Source organism: Strigops habroptila, chromosome 11 (genome assembly GCF_004027225.2).
Source record: "Strigops habroptila isolate Jane chromosome 11, bStrHab1.2.pri, whole genome shotgun sequence".
Classification (NCBI taxonomy): Eukaryota; Metazoa; Chordata; class Aves; order Psittaciformes; family Psittacidae; genus Strigops; species Strigops habroptila.
In genome coordinates this window covers 34653844-34678594 of record NC_046360.1, presented here as the reverse complement: position 1 = coordinate 34678594, position 24751 = coordinate 34653844, and the positions used below count along the sequence as shown (strand labels likewise).

General features: G+C 38.5%; 1 protein-coding gene across 5 annotated transcripts in view; it reads right to left on the bottom strand.

Annotated features, from left to right (window-relative positions):
• The window catches only part of FHIT (fragile histidine triad diadenosine triphosphatase), a 550770-nt gene extending 528843 nt beyond the window's left edge, over window positions 1-21927 (bottom strand). For 3 of the 5 annotated variants that reach the window (XR_003993747.1, XM_030501538.1, XM_030501535.1), the window contains exon 1: window positions 21823-21927. The gene's annotated coding sequence lies outside the window, so the exon portion shown is untranslated. Of the gene's footprint in view, window positions 1-21274 lie in introns of all 5 variants that reach the window. The other 2 variants (XM_030501539.1, XM_030501537.1) reach the window with 2 other exon arrangements.
• Between the last annotated feature and the right edge of the window lie 2824 nt (window positions 21928-24751).

Genomic DNA, 24751 nt, shown 5'->3' with positions numbered 1-24751 from the left:
AAAACAAATGAGATTATGGGATATTTGAATCAGACCAAAAAACCTTATTGATGAAAATGGGTCTCCATCGGGGTGCCTGATGCATTATTCAAGTTTTCTTTCCTTTTTGCCACATAGAAAACCCTATTTCTACTTTAACTATTAATCAAAGAACAATTAAGTTACACATTTATAAGTGCAGAATGTTGAATTCTCTTCAAAGACTAAAGTTACTGTTATATGTCATATACAGACAACTATTACGCCCCGTTACCTAAGTTTTAACTATTTATCCACTTAACACACAGTGAAAAATCCACACCTATGCAGTGTTACGTATCTTCATCTCCTGCGTTCTGTAGGAATGCTTGATGCATACTACTACAAAAGTAAGCCTCATGTAAATTCAGAACCACCATTAAAAAATAAAAATCACTTTTAATTTGTCCTTCCCCCCCCCCACCTGGCATTATTCAGCTGGGGACCAGAAGCAGCATTTATTTTTAAATACACTAGCATTAATCTTTGCAAACACACCACCACCAGAATAACTTAAGCACTGTGAACAACGCAGAAGTCAGCAGTCATTCTCTAACATTTGGCGACCCTCAGCACAGCAGCTTTCTTTACATTCTCCCTCTGGCTATCACTCAGCATTTTTGTATGAAGCCAGGTGGCTAAAGAAGGTGTCCTGTCAGCTTTAGCTTTAATCTATGCACTTAGATCTATGAATGTAACAACAAAGGGTATAAGGCCACGTTTGAATGCAATGTAATAAATATACTTACCTTAAGAGTATTATCCTTCTGTACTTCAAGGCTACAAAGGGATAATATATATATAAAAGTAATGACCTGCCTATCAATAAAAAGGGAAATTTTGGCCTATATATTAATAATAATGTTTATTTTTTCAGCTACTACTGTATGAAAAAGCTTTGTACTAATAAGATGTCGCTTCCCTCTACTGCTTTAATGACACCATAGTATAGTCATTAACACCCAGCAGCCACGTACACAGAGAGGGGAAGCAAGGCTAAAGAGATTTTGGCCAGTACTGATATCCTCTGAAGTTACAGGGGAACTGCCCTAATACCAGCGAGACAACACAGCCAAGAGATCAATTTGTGCAAACCAAAGCTTAACCTGAAGATGATTAACAAAGCAGTAGAACTCAGTACCAAAGGAAGTGGACACTCACTCCACTCCCAGTGTCTTCAAATGCAGACAAGCATTCCAGCAGATATGCTTTAGCATAACACAAGTTATTTGCCTCCATCCAGGGAAATGAGTGAAATTTACACTCCTGACACGGGAGATCAAGCTAAATGCTTCAATGATCTCTTAATCTTTGCCACTATGAATCTACAGAGCATCCCAGTAACACCATGTACAATTTTAATCTTATTTTAGTACAGTAAGAAATACAAAGTTGTCCGAAACCAAGTTCTTAAGAGTCTTTCATTGAGTTTTCCTGGAAGAAGAAATAAATCAAGTGAAAGAATTACCTCTTGTCTTCACCTCATTACTGCTCCACTGAGGAAAAAAGACAAATAAAAACCAAGAAACATTTCTACCTTCTTTCCTCTTTTAATTTCACAATTGTACCTAAATGATGATGACTCTTCAAATTTAGACCATCAAGATATGGCTACACAAGGAGCAAGATACAAACTCCAACAAAACTGGGTCAATGTCAAGGGAGAAAGCTGCACATGTGCTAGCTCAGAACTTAGGGTTTAGGAAATCAGAACATGGATTTCAGTTGTTTACATCTCCACTGCTGCTGAAAACTTTTAGAGACTGTAAATGTGCATGAATAAATTGTATAACCACGTTTTATCAGTATGCGTTTGGGTTATCCTCTCATAAACCCCCTCCTATCCACAGAAAAACTGATTCAGGTTTCACAGTCTGTTACTGGGTAAAAAAAAAACTCCAAAGCAACCCATCCAAAATACATTTTAGCCTTTATATGTTGTAGAGTTTATTACAGAAACAGCAGCCTTCTGCTGACTTTTCAGAATGTTCTTTTTCACTTACATTTTATTTCAGAGCTTGTTTTGGACATTGCTTTTACATCTGTGACACCGCAATCGATTCATTCTGGTCAGAAGTCAGAGGTTTTATTTTTTTGAGCAAACCAGTGGGCTTCCTGAATGAATCATCACCTTTTGGGGCTGATTTTTTCTAAAGGAAGCTAACAACTAATGGTTTTACCAACAAACTGCACTCTGGGAAGTTCATTACACTCACAGTTTTCAATATCACCAGAGGTCATTCCAGTTCTTTGTTATGCTCTCAACTGGGATACGGAGTGCAGGTGCTGCCTGCAGTGACCAGGTAAACAGAATTCAGCTCAACATCTTTATTTCATTCTTCAAACCTAGACCATTACATTTCATTTTTAGGAGACTTAGTTCAAATTTTGTACTCAAGACCTGTGTGGAAAAATAGGATATTTTTCTTTTATTCCATAGCTACACCGCCCACAGAACTCATCAACCGAATTGTCATCAGCCGCTGTTGAGCTTTACAAGAGTCATATTGATTGGTATCTCCCAAAGGCATATTGTAATCATTTTACCACTGATAGGGTTAGAGACAGGCACACACTTTGACATTCCCCTTTGATATAAATGCAATCCTCATTTTCTCAGATCTTCTGCAATTCACCACATATCCATCTACCACCACACAATGACCCCTTCTATGCCACTGAAGCTGTAAAGCCCACAGATATAAATATGTTCCTAATTCATATACATGCCATGCATCCCACAGTTCTATTTTTGATTAGTTCATGATGGTTCAGCTCATCATTTCCTCAGCGAAAATATCAGCTGGTGTATTCCTTTTGAATAATTTTGTACAGTATCACTTTGAATAAGTGATAATACTAACAGGCTTCTCTCTCAGTGTAATCCATCTCATTCTTAAATACCACGGGGTATTCCTGATATATGCCACATATAGATAATTTTGCTTGTGGACTGCCACAATCTTCTTACACAGAACAGAAACCATTTTACGACTGTTAACTAACTACAGCAAAGTATGGGGGTTAGAGTTAGATGATCTTTAAGGTCCCTTCCAACCCAAACCATTCTATGATTCTATGATCTGTCTACTTTTAACAGCATGTGCTCCACTGATACCTCACTATCATCCTCAAACGACCATCACAGTTCTAACTTTTGTCTAGTTTCTAAATACTCCTGTAAATCTACCACTACAACAGCCTGTTAGTGCCACAACAGGGAAAGCCTAAGTTCTATCCACATGCGAACATCTAAGACACGCGCAATGGGGACATGGTTGCAGTGTTATGTGCTTATGGAAACAATAGATACAACATATAATCAGCAGAATCTGTTCAATAAAAAAGTTGTATGACAATTCCACGGTACTATAACTAAAAACTAATTACACCCTGGGTCTGTAAACGCTACATCCAGTACCAACATTACCTCATACAGCCAGTTTTCAGAACAGCCCAAAGAAAATTAATTCTCTTTAAATAGCAAAAGAACAAATCCATGCCAATATAGCAAGATTACTTTTCCATATTAAAATTATATGTATTCAGTTTTGCAGTTAAATTGGTTTTAAATATCGCTCAAGTGCACATCTAATTGGATGCAAGTTAATGTGAATTAGAACATGGAATTCACAGCAGCATTTTAAAAAAAGCATAAAAACCGTAAGGATGCACACCTCTTCTTTAAGCGACAATCTTGCAGCCTACCATGAATGTGCACATTCTTGTTGCAGTTACCAATATCACAGGTACTGAGGAACTACGTGGTTTTGCATGCATTAGGAAGAACAATACCTTAATTCAGGAGAAGACTAAACCAAAGCAGAAAGTTGTATTATTAATATTGTGCCTATGCAAAAATCACTTCATTATTGTAAGATCTACAATGATCAGGAAAAAAAGTCTTAAGTATTTCCTGTCTTATTACACCTCAGTTCAATGCATTTCAAAATTCAACCCATAATAATTTTCCCCAAAGATTTAACTTCTATCAATTGTTACTACTATTTTTATATTAGAGAGCTGTAAAGTAGTTCTAAAACAGACAAACTTAATATTTAAAGTATGTAATTACCTTCAGTGTTCATACAGGAAAAAAAGGACAGTCAGAAATAACCAGTCAGTACTTTAAAGACTAAAAATCTTTAATTTGGGACCAACAAACATTTTTAGAAACATATGAAGTAGCTACAACAGAAAAGCCAGGATCAATGAAACAATTTTTGTTCAAACTTGACTCAGGAGTTAAACGTTGTATGATTGTAAATTGAAATATCTGGTTAAATGGAATATCCATCAAGGTTTAATAACCAATTCAAGTGAATACAAACTGAAGTGTTAAGTACTTTCTGTAGTTCCTGTAATGGCTGATTCAATAACCCTCAATGGAGTGTTATATTTTAAGTTAGATAAGACAATTTGACAGTTACTGTACTTTGAAATCCTACTCTAGTAAAAGCATTTTAAAAACGAGACATGACAAAGTGTTAGAAAAACTTCTTCCTATGCTTGGCATGCGGAAAAACCTCTAATCAAAGTTTATTAAGCCTTATGTTTTGGGCTTCTTTTGCCAATACTCTCAAAACAACAAGTAAACATCAGTCACTGCAAGAGTAAAGCAGCCAAGCCAGCCACATATGAACTTCAAAGAGCAACCTGCACAAACTCAGCGCCCTAACACTGCTCTCATCACAGAACTTCAAAAAGTGTTGAGATTATGGCAAGATTTGGCCTAGTGTCCAAAATTCCAGCTGCACTATTTTGGAAAAAAATAATGAAATCTCCATAAAGGGCTGAACATTTTAAACACTAAGAAAGTGCTCACAATGGAAATGGAGATGCATCCTGCCACCAACCTACTGAACTACAAAACCGTTTTAGTATTGGATCTTATATATACAGCTAAAAGTTTTTCATCTTTCTTTTCAGTTAAGGTAATTGCAAGCCTTCGTTGGAAATTAACCTTCCATGCAATTCAAAACCCTCCATCTAGTTCCTGTAAATCATTTAATTTTTTTAAACCACAAACCTTTTAATTCTTAAACATGGCTTACATTTGAATCTCTGGAAATATTTGGTTCATTCTCTATTTTTCTCACATTTCATTTCCCTCTGTTAACAGGGGTGTAAGCAGGTTGCTGACTGTGTTGATAGGCAGCGAGCGGGGAGAAGAACTCTCTCCACATTTCATTCAGATAATAGAAATCTGCAAGCTGCTCAGTGTGACAGATGAGCTTTGAGCTAAAGCAACTTGTTCCGCCTGTCAGCCTCCAAGAGTCTACAGCAGCGAGACACAATTGCGATGACACCAGGATCGCAGAACTGGGTCAAATATACGGTCACTTTAAAACAGAATGTCAACCCTTCTTTCTACTTGAGGAATTTGATTCAGTGACACTAAAAGCTGTTAGATACCATTAGCTTTATATCTAGGTTCAAAATGAAATGTTACTTTGACAGTATTTGAAGAATCCTCTTGTGAGCCCTACATTGCCGTTAAAGTTCACAGGAATCACAAACTGTCAAAGGATGTCACTATTGCCCATTGGGATTGGATACTTTATGAACAGAACTCTTCTGTATTGCACCAGGGGATCTGTGCCTTTGGAGTAATATTTTCACTCCAAGACCTTTGCGGATTAAATGGATTAAAACCCTCATAGAATTTTAAAGAAGAAAGATTATACAGATTTTTTTGATTGCAGAAATAAAAATTAAAAGGTACCTTAACTCATGCCTAGACATGTTACTTGGTTTAAATCATCATCTCATACAGAAATTATTTTAATGAAATAGAAGAATTACTATTTGAGTGATAGTTGACACTTCAAGAGAAGTGAAAAGTAATATTTAATCTACTCCAATTATTTCCTTAAATCTTGGAAGATTCCCTTGCACTACATTGTGACGATGAAATACCCCACATAATACAACCAACATGCACAGTTCACTTTAAATAACTGCGGTACACAGATCATGCTACGTGGTGTATCTAGATAACATCTGGAAAAGCAAGCACTGAGATGAAAACAGTTCTGATCTTACTCAGACATTCAATCATGAGAATTTATATTCATATTATTTTCTTCAACAGAATCACATTGTGCATATGTGTGGAAGAGAATGGAAACTATTTGATTATTGCCAAAGAGAAATAACTACTTGGCTGGAGAAGAAAGAGTTAAAGAAGAAACAAAGCACATTGTGCAAGCAAGCAGAGCAACCCAGGTGGACAGAAGCAGGAGAACAGAAAGATAAAGAACTGGTTATTTTGGGACTGTTTGTGAAACAATGAAGAATGTTGAAAAAACAAAACTGTAAACCAGGAACTAAACATGATGTGCTAAAAATAGTTTGGCATAAAAGTTAGAGCAATAGGCTAAAAATAGCTTTTGCTAGAATGGTATAAAAGCTAGAGCAATAGGTAATAAAGAGATTTACTGCATGAAGATGCTCTGAGTCCGTGCCCTTCATACACGACACGTTTCAGCACAGAAAACTTTTGTCCAAAAGAACTAAAACTGTAGAAGGAAGCAGGAGAAGTCTGAGACATCCAGAAGTAATTTCCTTCTCAATATTTACCAATTTGTGCTGGCAGACTGAGTCCAGCTCAAACCATGGGCCCTGGCCAAGCTCAAATCCCCAGCCTATTAGATTCCACAGTTGAATTTATAGTTATTTAAATACACCATATTCAAAACATTTTGCATATTTCAGGTTTCAATGTATGTAATTTCTAGTTTGTTTGCATTATGTAATTGCCTTTCTGGTTCAACATAAAGATTCGCAGAGAAACATTTTCTAAAGTACTTCTCATGAAGCTCTTCAGTGAAGAAGATCCATATTTTTGTGCAGTTAAACTTATATAATTCTTAAAAATAATTGTTTACTTGCTTTGATTTCTATATGTCTTTGATCTCATTTATTAATATTCATTAGTCTTCTGACGTTGGACTAATGAGAATCTTACACATTTACGAGCAGCTATTTAAACAATGTTATCAGATTTTTTTCCTGATTTATGTTCATCTATACTGACAATACTTTATTCTTTGTATTCTCCAGCTTTTTCTTCAAACTTCCTGAGGACACAGGCTACATACTCCAAAACAAAGTGGAACTCAACAAACACGTAACTTAATTCAATTATGAGCACAGAACCCTAAAACAGGTAACAGCACAAACACATAATATATATGGACAGAATGAATAATGCTCATACTCAGCATCATTTACTTTATCTTTTACATACATTATTTATGTTTATGATGGAGTATCTCTGAAGCAAAAAAACACAGCCACAACATTTCAGCTTCAAGATTTTATAGGCACAAAACCAGCAGTGCTGTTGCCAGAAGACAATAGCAGCCACTGCTATTCCACCTCACAGGTACACAGACAACGTGTATAAACAGCTTGTCACTTGTCTTCTTTACAGGTAAGAAAGTATTAGTTGTTTTCTTATTTAGTTTCCACTGTTTGCAGTACCCATGCACAAGAAGGTGACAGTAAGAATGTCCCCATATATGCCACACGACATACCTGCAGTACATCCACTGCATCAGTTAGAAGCGCCAAGGGGAAGCAAGGTAAGTTTCCAGGCTGAGCCAGCCCATCAGAACATGCTAACAGACAGTTTCAGGTTAAGCATCCACAGCTCACTAAAGCTGCTTCTACACTATCAAGAGTTCTGCTATTTCCCAATTCAAAACACTGATTAACACTATGAGTAACTTAGGCAAAGCAATCCTATCCTACCATGTAAAGGTAATTAAAATATGCAATAACTTTCCAAGAAATATTGCTACTTCTGAAGCACCTACGAAGTCAACTCCACTCTTCCTTCTCCAGGCAACTGCAAAGGCCTTTTGCTGAAATACCATTTTGGTTGAAGAAATCGCGTGGCACAAACCTCAATGTCGTCAATGCTACACATTCACATCTGCTAACATCTGGATTTATCCTCAACTGCTCTTACCAAGCCAGGTGACTGTGACTATTATAATTCTCACATTCTGGGCTTTCACTGGTATTTCCAACTTAAAGATCAAATACAATTTTTTTTTTTTTTTATTATTAATATTGAGATAAATTAACACCGATTTGAAACTATCCATTAGAGCATTCTGTCTAGGAACCAACTCTTACACATCAAGAGAAATATCCATTATAAGCTTCCTAATGACGCTACAATCAATGTGCAAAAGCAGGAAAGCACATCATTATAAGGTGCCCACTACAGCAACCAGAGACCAAAACATTTGCCTATACACCCATCGACCAAATTACCATACAGAGAAAAAGCTGCTGCTCTCATCTCAGTATTAAATAGCAAAAAAGTTCAAAGGATCCTTAATTCAAGGACTCCCAGCACATCTCACAGGATGCTTAGTACCTAATAGCACTGGAACCCACAAACCGAAACATTTCAATATAGGTTTTTATGTATATCAAAGTTTACAAGATCTTGACTGGTATCAACATTTGATTATTTGTAAAGCTATAGATATTAATATGAATTAAGTTCTACATTACAATTCTGTGAATTTAAGGAAGGAATTTTAGAAGCTTTAAGTAGTATCCAAAGTATTAATACAAGCCAGATGCTATGGATAATCATCTGTTTCTAACTCTGATTATGTGCAACATCAGGCCTTACATATCACTCTCAAAGGTATTACTAATCTTCCTTTAAAAGATCAATATTTCCTCTCTCTACCTTTTCTGCCTTATAATTCCTCTCTCCACCTGACCTAACATAAGTCTACATTTAGATACTGATACTCAAGTCTTTAATTTCGATACTCAAACTCATTGCTTGGAGATGCACTACTACAGCATACATCACAAGGAGATTTTATCCCAGCTATTAAAAAAATAATAAAAAATAAGGTCTTTTATAAAGAAGGCACTCAAATGAACATGACATGAGAAGGGTTAATGTCAGTACTAGCAAGCACTTTTTTCCTGATACCCAGCAAAGCAAACGACAGGATAAAACTGTAATAGAAATTGTTCCAAGTAAATCAAATACGTTCAATTGTTTTGTATATTTTGTGGTATAACACACCTGCATTCTAAGTCATACTTCAAATATCCTAAACATCCCAAATTTTTATGCTTCAGTTGCAGTACTGGGAAGGATACATCTCACGACAGGTATAAAACACTAGAGCTACTTAATGGACTAGGATTCCAACAACAAGCCAACACAGAAATCTCTCTCACTGAAGACACTTAGGTAAAGAGAAATGACAGTGCCTGCTACTAACAATAATGAATCAGTGGAGAGAAGCTTACAAATTATACTAATTAGTAAGAAGCAGGCAAGAAAAATAAGAGCCTCAAAGCAGTTACAGCATCTTGGCAAAACTCCCACAAGCAGCCGCACGACCAGTCCAGGCCTCACCCCACTCGTGTGTCTTTCAAAGCCACATATGCAGTGGTCAGCTGCTCACCACAGAAAATTAGAATCAACCAGCCCAGCCAAATACCCAATTTACTAGAGCAATTGTTTAAACTAAGAAGAAAGCTATATGACCAATCTGTTACTAATATCCAAGCTTGGTTACATCCACACGAACTGAAGCAACCGCAGGTTAAATATATACTAGATTAATCTTTGGCAAGGAAGATTGGTGCTCTAAAGACATCTATTACTACTGAAAGAGCCACAGCTTCCTAGGTGAGATTTATATTCCGCCACCCATAAAAAGAGACTCAGAACAATCTTGTAGCCTTTCATATAACTGCAAAATATGTCCATACTTTCCATAAAATGTGCACTAAAACGGTTTTGTTACGTTTTGGTATTACGTTCATTCAATAAGCATGTTCTGCCTCATTCAGATTTCAACTCCTGAAGTCAGAGAAGAAAATGTCAGAATAGTTTTTGTCAGAAAAATCTCATTCGGTTTAACAGCTCAAGACTTCCCAAGTGAATGTAAGCTTTGAGAAAGGTACTCAGGTTTAAGTGAAATATCATCATCGTTCTAAAAAAATGTCTTTATTGCTATGTGTTATTTCAAAAGTCAACAAAAATATTTCTTACTAACAGTGTAAAGGGGGACTTATGCAACAGCCCTTTTTAGGAGCAAAAAGGCACCTTACAGATGCAGTCTTGCTTGTATTTAACAGCAGCCCACTTCCTTACTAATTGTCATTGGTTCTGTGACTGAAAACTGCAATTAGTTACGCTTCACTGACACAGGAATCCTTCTGTGGTTATATTATTCAACCTGAACATTAATAAGACTTAAAAATTCCAAGGGATTACACCACCGCTCCTATTTTATGAAACCATTTGTGGCAAGAGACAGTCAAATACTGTGCACCTTTTAAATACATTATTCTAGCTAGGAAAATGTTAATCTGTCACATAAATTAAGTCAAGAAACCAAAGGCAAGGCTACTGCTTAATTTGTGCAAACAGTACTTGATTTTTTAGACCTCATAAAATATATAAAAAAATAAAATGCATTACTAATACTGCTTTATTTTCAAATGGACCTCAGATAGTTACAAACGAGCTTCACAAGAGAAATAAAACTGACAGGAAATAAACAACAAAGGAAACCAATTTTCATTAGTTCGAGTGAAACTAACAGGGGCTACACCAGCAGTAAAAACCCAGCTTCTTCAAATTCCAAAATGAATCTCCTCTCCTGACCTTTATAGAGCTCAAGATGCATACATACAGAATAAACAAAATAATTTGAAAGCAAATTCACTGAGTGCACCTGACCTTTGAAGCAGCACAGATGATTTTAATCAGATTTGCACAATGCTGGTCTGTCTCAGTTTCCATGTAGGAACACACAAAGATGACAAAAGTACTTAAGGGAGAAAAAACCCAACATTTTATCAAAATAAAAGCATCTTCAAATATTTTTTTTTTAAATAGTCAACAGCCCTGAAAGTCTCAGGTTCAGGAAAGATTCCTGTGAAATTCTATTCCCACAGGATCCAGCTACAGCTGCACAATTCAGCTCTAGAGAGAAAAGCCCTTTTTGCCAGTTGCACAAGCTTCTGACAGTTCAGTAGAAGAGCTGACACCTGGAATAATGTTAAGTGACACAAACATTTTAAGAATTAGGCTTTGCAGGAGCGGCCAGTAGTTGCCTCCTCGATCACCACTCATACAGTCGGCTACTTAAAGCCTCTCAGTTATGTTACCTTATATTTTCAGAAATAATGAGTAAAAAAGATCAAGATTTGCAGCTTAAGTAATATGACAAGCAGTGCTGACTAATGACAATCTCTAGTTACAAAGAATAGAACTTCCCAGAACTCTACACAAATTAGCCTTAGCTGAAACCAGCTGACAATACCTTCCTTTCTGGGAGAACAGATGTTACCAGCAAAGCAGACCATTGCTTGAAATACTTAGAAAATAACCAAAGAAACGTTATACTTTACACAAGCTCCAAAACAGTTTACTGCCTGAGGAAATGAGGAGAATCAACATGGAGAGCTAAAAGCCCTGTTCAAATTGAGAACCTCCACCAGATTAGACCTTCCACACTGACAGTGACAATGGGGTTCTGCTCAATTGGTAAAAATTGGCATAAGAATAAACCACAACTAACTAAAGAGTCTTCTAAACTGCTGGAGTTTGGCTGAGTAGAATAGAAATCCTCATTTAGTATTTACCCCAGACCTAAACTCTATTTGAGGGATGCAATAGGACAACATTGCTTTGTCAAATAACACGCTTTAACAGCACTAGCTCAAAACGCTTCTAGCCTAGTTTGTTTTAAAGCTTAACTTCTTAGCATTTACAGGGAGATGTTCAGTTTAACAAACCACTTAGATATGAGAACAGCCAGAAAGGAATTATGAAGTACATACTCTTATCTTCATGAATTTGTAACTATACACAGCTCACAAATCAATTTTACACATTGGCTGCTTCCTTGTAGAACTACCACTCACCTTGTAATATAGGTTCGGCAAGGTGAGCCGAATGTGTTTCCAGAGTCAAAATCTGGTCACCTTATCCACATTCAGATCATTAAGACCAAATATCATAACATTTGACATAGCTTCTGAGACTAAGCAACAGAACAGAGTTTATAAATCATTTGAAAACAAGTACTGCTGACAGCTAACACGTTAAAGTAGGATCATGAACAAGACGGTTTTCCCAAACAGCAATCAACCATTTCTGTGTCACTGATTCATCATACAAATTTGTTGTAGGCCAGCCAACCCTTTTACATTATGCCAACAATCACATTCCTCTTCTGCCAGACTATTTTGGTCTTTCTCTCCAATACTCACAGCAGATTTTATCCTAGAGTTGTCTTTTCCCACAGCTATCTGATAGCCTCATCGTTCCCTAATAAGGAGTGTAACTTATTCAGCTTATCAGGAAGGTTCAGAACAGAGCTGATCACTGTGTAGAGACACTTACAGGCTGACAACTGAAGCATTCTGATCTTGCAGACAGAGCCATACAGGGCCTAGCACTTGGAAATGAACAGTAGAGAAACTGAAACTTGAGTAAGACCCAATTTTCAGACACTGAAAATCATTTAGAATGAGCTGAAAAGTTCTAAGTAAATACTGAAGTAACTTATGCCTATATTATTGCATTACAATTTATTAATATGAATGACAAGTTATCACTCTGCTGTAAGGTAAATTCCAGTTTTGTTTTGTTTGGGGTAGGAGAAGGAAACCTACATGTACCACTAATTACTACCGTTTCCACTTCAGAATACTCCTATGGAATGCTCCTCAGAGTCCAGGAGAAAAGATTTCAGCTCAATCACATCATTAAAGGAAAAAGAATGTCTCTCTAAAAAGATGTAGAGACGCAATGCTCTGTTGCACTGCACTTTCAGGAAAAGCTCATTCAGTCAAAACCTGCTCTTCATTTTTCAAAGTTTTTTTTTTGTTCTTATTTATCAAAATTTAGACTGGAGAAACCCCAGCCTTGACCTGACTATTAGTTAAAGTTGCTTTTCTCTTTTTTCAACTACAGATTTCAAGATTTTTTCCTAACATCCTTAAAAATCAGAATGGGCAGTTACATGTGTCATGGTTTTCAATAGGAAACAACAGGAACGGCACCATCTGTTAAGCTGCAACGCCCATCTTAAACCAGGGCAGAGAAAAGACATCACTGGAGGCTTCACTCTTAACTTCAACGAAAGTTCTCCTAAACTGTCAGTAAAGTTTAAAGTAAGAAGTTCCTCCTGGGAACACCAAATATTTGTCACACGTATTTCAAGCAATATGCTTTAAGGAAGTGTTTATTTCAATTATTTATTTTACTTTTAATATATACACTGTGCTGGCTGCTAAAGGTATATAGGGAAAAATTATTCAGAAAGCATATCTAAGAAAAACTCTGTTGATCCACTAACAGTGTAGGCCAATGAAGAACTTGTATAACCTGTTGCTAACATACACTAATAAAGTGAATTAGTGCTGAACTTCCGTACAATATTTTTATGCCAATGTAATATTTTCATGTATATTTTTATGACAATATTTCTGTACACAGTAATGCAACTCAGCTTCTGATCCATTACAACATGGCCACATCAGAGTTTCATGCTAATATTGAATAAATCCAGTTTGATGCAGTGCCTGTATGGCTGGAAGTCTGTAAGTAGTAACTGCAAAGAAATGACAGCACTCACCTTATCTCTAAAATTGCCCATAGCATCCCGCTATCATTAAGACGAAGCAGCCACCTTTCAACAGAGAAATCTAATAATAGATGAATGATCACCTAGTCCACTTTGGATAGTAATTAAGCTAATTTAAATGAACCTGCTGAATTTATGGAAGCATTTACACCGATACAACTAGTGTGAAAAGGCCAATTAGGCATTGTTCCTTTTCACCTCAGCTGGGACAAGACACTAACAAAGCAGCACTTTGACTCATCCTCTTATGCAGATTTACAGCGTAGTAGTATAGCCACTCTCAGATTCCAATGTTTCCAAGCACAATTTCCTGCGTGGCAAGGCTAGCAATTCTTCCACGTAGAGCAACTCCCACTTCTCTCTCCACATCCTGCATAAGCTTGTGTGAGTAACTGTCTGTAGGCTGTACAATGAATTGGAACAACGAACACTTCAAGTTTGTCAAAGTTGAAAACAATCTGGATATGCATAGTCAATTTGCTCAGATGTCTCTGCTGGTCTGACTCACCGTATGATCCAAAACCAGCTGCACAAGGATAACAAACGTGTTACACATGGGAAAGTAAACCAGCAGCTGAGATGGAGTTGCTTGATCTGGAATTCCTTGAGCTGGTTATGCTATTAAAAATAAAATAAAAACAAGGATTGAAGGCTTCTACTAGTGAGTCTTATTTTTTGTAGTGGTTGAATCTCTTAAGACTGTGTCCTTAAAAAAATCAGTAGTACTTTCACTGTTAGTTAGCAGGCAGTTGGGAAACTGCATTTCTCACTTCAACAATTACACAAGTATCTCTAGACAGACCCCTGTATCCAGACTCAAGCACTAGCTCAGTATTTCCTGCATCTACATACCAAGAAGTCTAGCAACTACAACCATAATTCACTCCCATTATCAAGCTATCTTGCCCACCTTTGACTTTGAAACTTTCTGCAGTGATTTCTGCATGGACTCAATCCATGCTGGCACAGCTCTGAAACTGACAGTTACTTTGACTGCCTGTATGGCTTTATCTTTCAGGATGCTACCACCACAGCAGCAACACATTTGGTCTGGCAACCACAGTCTCAGCAACATTTTCTTATTATTCCTAAGAAAACTCCTTTCATATGACTACTCCCATAAAAATATCTATATTAAAAGGGACTGTGCTCTGTAACATCAGAGTACCACAAATTGTATCCTGAGTTGAAAATGAAAATCACAGTACAATTCTTCGCACTGTAGCCTGAATGTCCAACCACGGCTGAATCTTTCCTGTTTTAAATCCTGCACCTACCATCCTCTTATATAACAGCTGCAAAAACTAATCCTGATTTTTGTCATCAAGTTACAGACCAAAAACTACTTATCACCCCACACAGAACAGTTTAATTGCTGCAGTCCAACTGCCAGGCATATTCTTACTTTTCCAACTCTGTACTTAGTGGGACAACTAACAATAAACACATCTGTAATAATTTCTTTTATGAATATAAATATTTGATAATAACTATTATATAAATAATAATAGGCAAAGTTTGTTATAGGGAAATAACTACTCTTACACAAACCTAATGATAACTGGCTTCACTAAGGGGAAATCCTGCCTGACCAATTTGGTGGCCTTCTATGATGGAGCCACGGAACTGATGGACAGCGGCAGAGCAGTCGATGTCATCTACCTGGACTTGTGCAAAGCATTCGACACTGTCCCACATGACATCCTTGTCTCTAAATTGGAGAGACATCAATTTGATAGATGGACCACTCGGTGGATAAAAAACTGGCTCGATGGCCGCACGCAAAGAGTTGTGGTAAATGGCTCGATGTCCAGTTGGAAACCTGTAACGAGTGGTGTCCCTCAGGGATCGGTGTTGGGACCGGTCCTGTTCAACATCTTTGTCGGTGACATGGACAGTGGGATTGAGTGCACCCTCAGCAAGTTTGCCGATGACACCAAGCTGTGTGGTTCGGTTGATACGCTGGAGGGAAGGGATGCCATCCAGAGGGACCTTGACACGCTTGTGAGGTGGGCCGATGCCAACCTCATGAAGTTTAACCAAGCCAAGTGCAAGGTCCTACACCTGGGTCGGGGCAACCCCAGGCACTGCTACAGGCTGGGCAGAGAAGAGATTCAGAGCAGCCCTGCAGAAAAGGACTTGGGGGTGTTGGTTGACGAAAAGCTTAACATGAGCCGGCAGTGTGCGCTTGCAGCCCAGAAAGCCAACCGTATCCTGGGCTGCATCAAAAGAAGCGTGACCAGCAGGTCGAAGGAGGTGATCCTGCCCCTCTACTCTGCTCTTGTGAGACCCCACTTGGAGTACTGTGTACAGTTCTGGTGTCCTCAACATAAAAAGGACATGGAGCTGTTGGAGCGAGTCCAGAGGAGGGCCACGAGGATGATAAGAGGGCTGGAGCACCTCCCATATGAAGACAGGCTGAGGAAGTTGGGGCTGTTCAGCCTGGAGAAGAGAAGGCTGCGTGGTGACCTCATAGCAGCCTTCCAGTATCTGAAGGGGGTCTATAAGGATGCTGGGGAGGGACTCTTCCTTAGGGACTGTAGTGGTAGGACAAGGGGTAATGGGTTCAAACTTAAACAGAGGAAGTTTAGATTAGATATAAGGAAGAAGTTCTTTACAGTGAGGGTGGTGAAGCACTGGAATGGGTTGCCCAGGGAGGTTGTGGATGCTTCATCCCTGGCAGTGTTCAAGGCCAGGTTGGACAGAGCCTTGAGCCACATGGTTTAGGGCAAGGTGTCCCTGCCCATGGCAGGGGGGTTGGAACTAGATGATCTTAAGGTCCTTTCCAACCCTTACGATTCTATGATTCTATGATTCTATGAACCAAAAATGTTAGTTGATAACCTGCATGCAGCAACACGCAATAGGCACAATATTTTGACAATCAGGATTTCACAAAACATTAACATCCCTGTATTGAGGCTGAAAGTCCAGGGTCATAACATTTTCTATTGAAATATTATGTAGACTACCAGCTCTTCGTTCAATACATGCTTGTATTTTGTTTTTTCCAAAAATACTTGAATCTAATCACATTTTAAACAAAACCACACATTTTCCTCAGCAAAACCTCTGCCTTATCAAAAAATATGACTGAAGATATTTATAAACCTTAGATGTAGGTAAGCTCCCTTCTGTCCTTCCCCCATCTCCTTACGAAATTGAATACTTTAAAGCCAAATCTGACCTGAAAAATTCTCCACAATGAATAAAATTCTGCTATTCTAAAATAACATTCATCACAACCATATCATTCTTAAATATTTAATAACCCAACATGCACTAAAAAGAAACCGAAAGCCTGAAATCATTAGGATATGTCCCAGCACAAGAAATAAAAAGGAGAGGCACATTTCTCTGCAAGTGTAATTTCAAAGTCCTTTCGCATCAGGATCTAAAGACTGTCAGCTTGCTTCCTCTGCTACTGTGTATTAAATAAGCCTGTAATGAAACTACTGGGTTTGATTCATTGAGATGCTGAAGATCATGACTAGCGTATGTAAAATTAATGATTTATTTTTTAAGTGAAATATAAAGGAAGTGGTAAGAATCAGAAACAGCATCAAAAAGAACGAAATATTGATAGTAGAAAACAACATAATCCAGCAGCACCGCATTGTAGTGACCCCTTAGAAAAATGGTAACATATGAATGCTAAGAGCTATTTCCAAATTCAAACCCACTGTGAAATATTATACATCTTATCAGTTCAGAGAATCATCATATTATTTTTATTAAGAGATTAACAGCTTAAACAGAGTAACTGGCAGAAGCAAGCTGAAGTCATCTTGTAAGATCTGGGAAAGCAAAGGAGCAGAAAAGTCCAGTCCAGCAGCTGACTTTACCAAGGATAAAGTGCCAATAAAGGAAAATTCAGTTCAAAAGCAGCGTTAGCTGTTTGGTCTATTCATTATGAAAACTTGCTTTTTTGAACTCTACTTGGTCTGTAACTCCACTCTATATACAAGAAATAAGAGGAAAAAAAAATTCTTATTACTGCAGTAAAAAGGAGTCTAGTCAACAAGGCATTTCCTTAGAAAGGTCAGTAACATACTGCCCACAATTATAACAATCTGATTACTGCAAGATGTGCTTCCAGAATGCTGGTTTTCTTATATTTGAGTAATTGCTATGCTGACCAAGCTCCTCTTCAACACCACCTCAAGCTAGAGTTTAACCAGACTAAGAACTAAGGATGATTCCTTAACATTTCATATGCCGATCAAAGTGAGTTCTCTGGCTGAGTATAGATAATAATCCTATTAAAATGTAGCTAACGAATCATCTGATTACTGTCCCAATCCTTGAAATTCAGCACAATGATAACCACTTCTAATGGAATATCACAATAGCAAAAGAACAACATAAGTAAAACTGCGTATCTATGAATGTATTCATGAAGCTTGCAATGTTTACCTCCTGTACTTCACCTGAAAACAGGGGCGACAAGAGACAACAGATCTCTCATCGTGCTGTCTAGCCATACTATTTCCCATGCTAATGATTTCAGCTTTTTGGGGTGCATGGTATTTTTCAAAACAACAAAGTCCAGTGCACTCAAACCCAATCTCTTCTTCACTCTGTTACCCAGGAACCTATATATGTACTTGATCTGAAGGAAACCTCAGCCCTTCTGCTGATATGTCTCCCTGAGGGACTACACTCTGCTGAACCTCCATTTTGGAACCTTTATAGCATGGGATTCCTTCTCGCATTCTAAGCACTTGTAGAGCAGTGCTCTTGTTAACAAGAACTCTCCAATCTGTTCCTTGAAAGAATACAAATAACATACTGTCTTGAAACTTAAGTGAGGGGAGGAGGGATTAGTCTTAATCAAGGACTGCTGCAGAAGCTCTTTCAACAGCTGAGTCACTCTCTGGCTTTGGAGAGAACAAGCAAATTTTAATTGCATACTCACCAATTAGACTGCATCAACATAGAAAGTGATGGGTTAGTCAGAAACAGGACTAGATCCAGCTCACAGATACAACCACACATGGGAATCAAGTTCAACTAACAGAAGTTTCATTTTCACTAGTAAAGCTTTCTAACTGCTGAACATTATGAAGACACTTCTCATATAACCCTATTTTATTGTCACTTTGTGTGCATGATATTATGTAACGAAGTAACTTCACTAAAAAACACTCAGAAGTGAAGGGCTTCAAGCACCATCATTGAGTATTTATGATGGATATTCAGAATTACCCTGTAGCTTCAGGGACAATCTTATTTCCTTCATGTGGGCTCAACCACCCAAAGGAATCCAGGAGGCATTTTATCGCCAAATAAACAAAATCCAGATCTGGTTAGGCCTTTCTTTTATAAAAAAGGAAAAATCCAATTACACGCACATTTTAACATTGCACTCAGAAAACATGAGTTATAAACTACAAGGATGCATAAAGAACACATTGTGCCAAACACATCTGACAGTTTTATTTGATAAATTACTGGTGTAGTAGAGAAAGACAAGAAGAATGAACATAATTTATTAAGACCTTCTTTAAAGCATCCATCTTCCCCTACAGCTTATGGAAATTGAGTGACAAAAACGTGTAGCCCTGTAACAATAACTTAAATGTAAGTGCAAAGAATCTATAGGAAAGCAAACAAGACATTTAAGCTATTATTAGAAAGAAAAAAGGGAAAAATACAGATTATACTGGTCAACCTAAGTTCCACTTAAAAACAATTAATCTCAATTCACAAAAATTAAGTATTGCTTATATAGCACCATACTATTCAGAAATAACCAACTTGAATTTCAGATCATTTTAGCATTAGAATTTGAGCTACAAAAGTCAACCACCATTTTCTTGCAGACTTCAAAGATCAACATTTGGGCCTCTAGTAAACATTACTAACTTGCCTGAAGCTGTTTATAGACACATTAATGACATCCTAGTCACAAATCAGTTGACAAGGTTGAAAACTAGCAATATTTTTACCTTTTGCTGAAATAGACAGTTATAACTACATGAACATATATAAACATAATTGACAAACAAAGCTGCAGACACTGAAGAAGGAATGACTTGTATAAAATTGAGTAATTCTGTTTACGGCAAATTCACAAAAGGATTCCTGTGACAGACGACAAAAGGAATATGAGAGGATTACACACTAACTATAAAAGGCAAATCCTATGAAGTACATACGAAGCTCGATTATGCAAGGCAAGTGGGTAATCCCATGCTTAACATTCAGTTGTGAGTTGACTCAAGCTTTTGTTCCCAATATCATCTATTTTCCTATTTTCCCAACATGTAAAAATATTAACTTAGTCATTAGTAAAGTCAATGGAAACTGAAACCTACAACTCAAAGGCTGTCGAACCAAAATATTTGACTATTACTACAACCTCAGTTTAACGAACTCTTCTCATTGTACGTAAAATACAATTAAGATAGAACAAGCTGAACACAAACATCTGAAAAAATGGACTCAAGCAAAAAACCCTTTTAATAGGTAAATAAAACCAAGTAGGCTCCATAGCTTTCACATATTGCTGCCTTAATTCTTCTGAGTTTTCTCAAATCTATAATACCAATTAAATTAGCATTATTATGAACAGCGTATTTTGAAGAGATTTAATTAGAACTTGCATCAGAAGTGCTATGCTTGGAAACAGAACAGCTCACATTGACTGAAACAAGCAACCTTTCTGCCAAAACATCTTACAATGGAAAAAACATAAGCAAGCTGAAAGAAATACAGCTAAAGGTTTCACTATAAGTGGCAGAATTGACAAGTGAACTCAATTCAGCTTTTACCAGCTCACACCGTACTGTGCCAAACAGAAAAAAGCAGAGTGTGTGTGCAAAATTTCTTTTCAGCATACTGAACATAACTTTTATAGATAGGAATGGTTCCTCTGCTGTCATTCAAAGATTTAATACTACTGAGAGTATCTAAAAACGCATTTGAAGGGAAATATGAAAGCAGGTTATGAAATCAGGGGGCCTAGTATTTATTGGAGATAAGCGACATCTTGGCCTCAGGAAAAAGGCAAAGTATTTAATGCCATTTTTCCATTAGACATTTCAGTGATTCAATTTCAAATTAAGCAGCCAAGATCTTAGCACATGCTCTGGAATGTCTTATTTGAATCACCAACATTGAACAACTAATTACTCAGAAAACTGCTTACAGATTACATATCATGTGCAATTATTCTTTGAACTGAACCTCGCATTCCCTCTTAAGAATGTTTTAAGACTTTTAATTACATTAAACCCCACAAATACAATGTAAGCCTCAGCTGCTTTTTATCTCAAAACCGCTTACACCTGAACACCCCTGAGCTCACATCTCCAAGTTCTAGCCTAGAAACAATAACATCATGACTACTTTTTTAGATCTCCATCTTGATTTTACCAATTTCTCAAGTGACTTATTAAAAATCTGCAAAATTAATCCCCTCCTTGGACATATGCTATCCTTCAAAGCACACAACTACACGTGTATGGGGTTGCCCTGCAGTCTACTACTCAGGTCCAGCTAAAATCCTTTATGAACTGGTATAAAAGCACCAAATCAATCACTTCGACAAAGCGTGTAAAGCTCCTAAAACGGTTTTTAAGTGTAACTACCTTATACGCAGATTTAAATTCAAGAGATTGGCCACAGTCTCTGTGATCCTAACACGAACAGGTCGCTGCAATGACTGCTTTCGCTTTGCTGGGGCACGGATGTGAATTAACTTGCTTTAACCCACTGCATTTCTGTGCAGAAAGCGGGTTCCCCACCCTTCCCCCGCATCACCGAAGCGTGCAAGGTAACGCTGTGCGGAAGGGTCGGGAAACCACCACCGCAGGCACCCGGCGTGCCGCTTCCCGCACAGTTAAACACAAACCCCAAGCGGAGGGAGATGGCCAAGCGACCCTAGTGAATTAAACACGTGGATCAGCGTGTAGTGCTCCTATAACGGCTTTTCAAGAGCCAGCCGGGAGGAACAGCGGGAGGAAAGGACAGGCGACGCGGCGCCAGCACCATGAAGGAACACACGGCAGCCGCGGGAAGCATGGCAGCGGGGAGCACGGCACGTCCCGCCCCGCTCTGCTCCGCCGCCGCCTCCTCATTGCTGGAAAGCAACAAGAAAGAAAGGGAGGGGGGAAAGCAACACAAAATGGAGACTTACACTCCCTCTCCTAACACGCATGCGTCGCGCCGGCGGAACGGGGCGTGCTGCAGCGCCCGCCCAAAGGAGGAGAAGGAGGGCTCAGCCGCTTAAGTAATGGCCGCCGGGCGGCCCGTGCGCATGCCCGCTTGCTGAGGAGGCGCCCCGCGGGCGTGTGTGTTTCCCGCTCCTCTCCCTAGGTCCTTAGCAGGGAGCGCGGGTGCGTTGGTCTTTCGCTCCCGCTTCGGGCGGAGAGCCGCCTCTCAGCCCGCCTCGGGTCGCAGCCATTAAGAGGCAAGGCGCAGCTGGTGAGGTGAGGTGAGGAGCGCACCTGGGGCTGTGCTGAGGCGCTTTAAGGGCCGTGCCTGAGTTCAGCTGTGCACAGAGTTGTGTGGCTGCAGCCCTCGATCCAGCATTGTAAGTAGGGAAAGTGGTGTCATAGATTATATACAATATTTGTGTTCTTGCCCCAGGTTTCTCCTTTTGCCCTGTACTGCAGCCAGAATTGCAACACTGCCATCAATATTCCTTTTATGTCATTTGATTTTTAGTTTCTATGCAGTGGTTGGCTTGATCGCTCCCTGCCTCAGTGCAGGTAATGGTCTGATTGAACTGCCTGGCACAGAGACGGGTGTTTTGCTCCTCAATCCAGTTCTGGACTCATACAAGGCCCCATGGAGCAGTGAGCACCTTTTCGAGCAGTGCACACTATGATGAGCTTTTGCCACCATGTATTTCTCCCTCTACCCTTTCCCTCAAGGGAAAAAGCATGGTTAGTAGCTTGCATTAGTTCAGTTCGACTGTTTTTATTTAAGTGAAGTCAAGGTCTTACAGGAGAAAGGCAGGTTTCTAGTGCCTTTGGTTTGTAGGGAGGTCATTGCCAATCTGGTATTTAAGAGTGCTCTCTTACATAGCTATTTCGATGTACATCCACTGTAGAGGAGTGAAGTTGCTGAACATTACTATTATTCCAGTGCTTCAGGCAATCAGATATGCTGGGCTCAAGCCCAAACCTTGAACTTTATTTTATATTCTAAGGGAAATGAGCATAACAAGTGGAAGATAGGTTTGATGTATTTGCTGGAGCCGTACCACCAAGGATTAATGCAAGGCACTCTTTTTATTGCTGTATTAATGAACACTGCCACGAATAGTGACCAATACTGCAAATAGCATAGCTTGTCCGGTCTTCTCACATTGAAAACATTGTTGTCACCAACCCATGAATGTGATATTAAGTGTCATTATTACTTAATGCCAACAGAGAGCCAAGATTGCATTTTGATGCCACTGCCATGGATAATACCTTGGTATCTGTACTTCTACACAGCAGAGTCCCCTGCCTAATCCTTCCAAAATCACTCCATGCTGAAGTGACAGCATTGATTCCCCCTGCTGTTACACATTTTGCCAGCCCTTTGTGACAGTGCACAGTGACAGCTCCCTCATGTCAGTTGCCTGCAAAGCTACCCCAGATTTGTCCCTTTGACGATGCATACACCTGTCTTCCAGCATTATGCAATTGATAATCCCGTACTGGCAGCTCTCCCTATATCCACTTGATCCTGAGAAACACACTGAGCACTCATTTTGTTTACGAAAGCAAATAGAGTGTGTACAATTCCCTTACCTGGTACAAGTGAAGTAGTTAGCTATCACAGTGTCACTTTTGTATATTTCTTAATGATTATCTTCTGCAGTGGCACCCTGGATGGCAGACAGACCTTTCCTTCAAACTACCATGCATTGCAAATGCTAATTTCTGTTTAGTAAACTTTGACTCTCTAAAGATTGTTTTCTGCTTCCTGAAATTCTAGCGTGAAGTCCCAGTGTCTTTAATGGCATTACAGTTGTGCATTGATTTTATTACCTTGCACTGATTTGGTAGTTTTCCTATCTGTCTTGTTGCTCTCACTGAACTAAGTTTACATATATATATAGTAATAGAGCAGGCAAATAGCAGCAACAATTTCTGCAAATTGACCCAATTTGAAGACAATGAAGCCTGTCTCATCAACAGCCTCATCTGCATCACCTTGCTGCCTTTAAGTTATGTGATTTTTCTGGTCATCACACCCTGTAATGATTTTACTTTTCCCTTACGACATGCTTTTTCCACTAGCAAAAGCAAAGACCGTCAGACTTCTATATAGACACTTTCATTGCAATTTGCAGATGGAACTCCATCCAAATCAAGGGGTACTGTATAAGATGATGTGCTCATCTCACTCTGATGAAAATATGCTCGTCTATCCTTTTATGTGTGTTGTCCCTTGTTTACTCAGCATTTTAAAACAGTATTCAAAAACATTCCCTTTTTTTGAGGTCTGGTAACAAAGATAAATATTTAAGACTGCGTTGTTGTCCTAGCACAGGCTTGTGATACTGTGAAAACAAACACCACACTGAAGTATCTGCTGAAAAGAATTGAGACTTAAGTAAAGCAGCACATTAGAAAATCTGCTTAAATATGTCAGTTTTAAAACCAACAGCAACAAACCCCACCCTGAATGTTATTCAGCTGTGTTGAAAACAAACTGCAAATCCTAATCTCTTAGAATAGCTCTAGTAGTAATTCTCCATTTCTAACGTTGCAACCTCTGTAACCAGAAATTATGTGTTACATAAACACTTGCAACTGCTAAACTATGTAAAAAGCACATGAAGAGGTGGGCTACTGCTACAGCAGAAGCCTTTGCTTACCAAAAAATAGACTAAATATTCTGCTATTAACAGAGAAAAACAGATGCAATACATAAGCAAAAGTGAAGTGTGTTTCTAGATAATATGCTTCTAACATTCAGCTGAGCATGAAATCTCCTTTTGAAGGAAAGCTGGGTAGAGATCCCAGGAAAACATTCTTTAGCTCACTACTGCTTATTTGTTCAATGGGACAGTTCACTTTGTTGCTTTCTACCGAGCTGCTTTATAACTATATCTTTATAATACT